Genomic DNA, 4,319 nt, shown 5'->3' on the forward strand with positions numbered 1-4,319 from the left:
TGAGCCACCGTGTGGTTGCTGGGAATTGAACTCAGGATCTTTGGAAGAGCAGGTAATGCTCTTAACCACTGAGCCATTTCTTCAGCCCCAGGACCTTGTTTTCTTCTTGGCAAAACTGGCCTTTGGGCAAAGAACTGTCCCTGCCTCAACCACTGACAAAATGCACAGTGTCCAGATTGGATAAGCAAAATACAAGCAAAAAAACCGTCAAACCTTGCCAAGACAGAATAAACAGTTTTTCAAACTTTTCTGCCTCTGAAAATGGTCTATTAGATACTTAGTCAAAGTTGGTTGCCCCAATGTTACATATGGGACTTTGGATTATTGCGCAGGTAGTCGGTTGTCTCTGTCATTTCTTGTACCTTTTAGAAATTGCATGATTGCACCTCCTGCTTACTCAGGTCTTTGATGGGATTGAAGATTAGATAAGTCATAGTTACTTTTCCTCTCATGACTTAGTCAAGACATTTTTAATATAAGACAGACTCCTTAGAATAGAATATAGGGTAACTACTAAAATATTTAGGGTACATTTCTTGTTTGGTGTTGTTCATGCTGGCTGCAATTCTAATTTTTATATATGTTTTTGCCTCTTCTTTTCCCTGAACAATACTTGATATTTGTTCTTATTGTATATGGTTTTGTCATAGGCTTATAATTCTCTTATTTAGACAAAAGAGAGAGGTGCTGTGGGAGCTCCTTCAGCCAATAGCCTTTAAGATAGAGGTCCACTTTGGGCATGGTCTCATGTACATGCAGATGAAAAGCATGCATGTTTTGTGTCAACTTGACATGAGACATGAACAAGTCATCTGGAAAGAAGGGATCTTATTAAGAAAATGCTGTCTGAGGAGATGCCTGTAGGAAAGTATGTACAACACTTTCCTGATTGATGATTAAGGGCCCACGTTTGTGGTGGTGTCATTCCTGGGCTGGTAGTCCTGGCTTCTATAAGAAAGCAGACTGACCAAATCATGCAAAGCAAGCCAGTAAGCAGCACCCCTCAATGGCTTCTGCCATCAGCTCCTGCCCTGTTTAAGTTCCTGCACTAACTTTCCTCAGTGATGGACTATGATTGGAACTGTGAGCTGAAACAAACCCTTTCTTCCCAAAGCTGTTCATGGTCATGGTGTTGATCACAGCACAGAGACCCTAATACACCTAGCTGGCCTCAGGCGTACAACAACCCTCCTGCTTCTGCCTTCCAAGGCTGGAACTAAAGAGATGAGCCATCATATATGGCTTACTCATGGGTATTTGTCACAAAATTAGTTGTACCTTTAAAATAATCCAAATGGGAACTGGACAGTGGCATGCTTGTTATGCCAGCACTTGGAAGGCAGAGGCAAGTGGGTCTACAAGTGAGTTCCCAGACTACACAGAGAAACCCTGTCTCCAAAACAAAACAAAATCTAAATGTCTAGCCACAAAAACAAACTTCAAAATGCAACAGTAGGAAATCTCAAAAATAACCTTGAACAAGGAGAAAAACAGATGTTGCAAAAACTAACTTCAATTCCGCATCATTTGCACAATATTGCTTATGGATAGGTACGAAACAGAATAAATTATGCATAGGAAAAATAAAATACACAGCACCAAAAAAAGGAATCTAGATCAAGAAAAATATACAGAAGACTGCAGGTGAATGTCATGCCAGCTCTTTTCTTAGCTATGTGCATATGTGTATGTGGATTTATGCACTTGAATGCAGTGCCCAAATAGGACAGGAGGCATCAGATCCTGGAGCTACAGTTATAGGTGGTTGTAAGCTACCCTGCCTGGCTGCTAGGGTCATTTGAAAGAGCAGGACGTGATCTTAACCACTCAACTACCTCTCCAGACTCCACACTGGTTCTTACTATGAATGCACATCATTTGTTTAATATGGGGAAAAATTTATATATAAATCTTTCTTTTAAGGATCAGGCAGAAGAATGAGATTTTTTATGTGTTTGTTTTTTGAGACAGGGTTTCTCTATGTAACAGCTCTAGCTGTCCTGGAATTCTAGCATTCAGGAGGCAGAGGCAGAGGCTGGCAGATCTCTGTGAGTTCAAAGCCAGCCTGGCCTACAAAGTGAGTTCCAAGACAGCTAGGGCTACACAGAGAAACCCTATCTTGAAAAAGCCAAAAGAGACGGGCGGTGGTGGCGCACGCCTTTAATTCCAGCACTCGGGAGCAGAGGCAGGTGGATCTCTGTGAGTTCGAGACCAGCCTGGTCTACAAGAGTTAGTACCAGGACAGGCTCCAAAGCTACAGAGAAACCCTGTCTCGAAAAACTAAAAAAAAAAAAAAAAAAAAAAAAAAAAAAAAAAAAAAGAAAAAGAAAAAAGAAAAAGCCAAAAGAAAAAAAGAAATAATTGATAAAAACTCAATGTGAGAAATGCAGAAGAATGAAAAAAGGAACTATGAAACCCCATCTATGGACACCAATCTACAAAGAAATCTTAAAAACACCAATTACCTACCATAAGAAACTGAAGTTTAAACATGAGAAAAATGACATAAGGTATGTCAAAAGCAGGGTAGGTAAGCATCAGAAGGGAAAAGAAGATGTGAGGGGTCATCATCAAAGATGACAGCACATAACGGCCAGAACACTGGCAAATACTGAAGCAGGGATGCTTCACTAATAGGTCCACACACAGTACTACAACACAAGCTCTAGAAAGTTGCAGGTGTAAATTTTCAGTCACAAACTGACTAACCCAAGCCATGAACTAGGGCTGGAGAACCAGCTTAATGGGCAAAAGCACTTCCCCATTTAAGCCTAACAACCTAAACTCAATCCTTGGAGCTCACGGTAGGAGAGAACAAACTCTCCAGCCATCTACTGAAGGAGCTGACCTGAAGAGACAGAAGCAAGCAGAAAGATTTGACTCTGAAGAACATGGGATAAGGACAAAGGAAACCAGCCAGAAGGGATTAGGAGACAGAAAAAATACACAAGGTGACCCAGAGAAGAAAGTCATGATTGCTCAAGGAAGGACTGACAGCCACACGCTCCAGAAGACTGGGGAGGCTGCAGAAGAAAAGGCCATCGATGAAACAAGAGAAGATAGCTGAGGACTGATTCGGATGGAAAACAAACCACAGGCGAGAACAGCCAACACACGTACATGGAGGAAGAGGGGATGGGATCAAACCTTGATTTAAAGCATAAGATTAAAAGGAAAAAGAATGTCTGGGCTATGTGTAGTGAGTGATATTTCATTTTTTATTTTAATAAATAAAGCTTGTCTGAAGATCAGAGAATAAAACAGTCCCACTGGTCAGCCTTAGAGACCAAGCAGTGGTGACACACCTTTAATCCCAGTAGCCACACTAGTTTGCCACAGAAACTGGGCAGTAGTGGTACACACCTTTAATCCCAGCCCTAGAGAGTAAGACGGGAGGAAACAGTCTCATTCTGAGATTCCTGGAGGCAGGATTGCCATTTTTGGACTGAGGTCAAGGTAGTGGTAAGAGCCAGTGGCTGGCTGTTTTTGCTTTTCTGACCTTCAAGTTGAACCCCAAAGTCTGACTCTGGGTTTTTATTAATCATGCTACAGCAATATATAGACAGAAGGCATGGAAGTATTTAAGTATCACTTGTATGATAGTAATTAGTATTATGGCATAATACTACTTTCAAGAACCTGAGAAATCATAACAAAAATTGTAACTTAACAGCTTTTTAGCTGGGTGTTTTGGCCCATGCTTTTAACACCAGCATTCAGTAGGCAGATGAGTTTCTGTGAGTTCAAGGCTGGCCTGGTCTATGTAACAAGTTCAAGAACAGCCAGAGTACCATGATAGAGACCCTGCCTCAAAACTCAAAACAACAGCAAAAGAACAGCTCTTTAAACTGGAGATAGCTCAGAGGTTAAGAGCTCTGGCTGCTTTCCCAGAGGACCAGGATTTGATTTCTAGTACACACATGGTGGCTACAACCACCTGTAATTCCAGTTCCAGGGCATCTGACACCTGCTTCTGGCTTCTGTGGGTACTACATACAAGTAGTTCACAGACATACATGCAAGCAAAATATGTACATAAAATAATAAAAATTAAAAAAGAGAAACAAACAAGCAACTCTTTGAGGGCTAGAGAAATGGTTCAACAGTTAAAAGGGTTTGCTGCTCTTGTACAGAACCCAAATTTAACCAAATTTAATTACCAGCACCCAACGGAGCCTCAAAAGCACCTATAGCTCCAGCATTCCAGGGGCTCCAATGGCTTCTTTTGCCCACCTTGGGTTCCTGCATCCCTGTGGTACTCATACATACACTCAGGCATACATACAAACATATAAAATAATAAGGCTTTTTTTTTTTTT

The 4,319-nt window shown here is 41.2% G+C and overlaps 1 protein-coding gene across 1 annotated transcript in view; it reads right to left on the reverse strand.

The window, feature by feature from the left end:
- Rragc (Ras related GTP binding C) overlaps window positions 1–4,319 on the reverse strand; it is a 22,029-nt gene that overhangs the window by 4,612 nt on the left and 13,098 nt on the right. The gene's annotated exons all lie outside the window — the stretch shown is intronic.

The sequence above is a fragment of the Microtus ochrogaster genome, chromosome 10 (genome assembly GCF_000317375.1).
Source record: "Microtus ochrogaster isolate Prairie Vole_2 chromosome 10, MicOch1.0, whole genome shotgun sequence".
In the NCBI taxonomy this organism is placed as follows: domain Eukaryota; kingdom Metazoa; phylum Chordata; class Mammalia; order Rodentia; family Cricetidae; genus Microtus; species Microtus ochrogaster.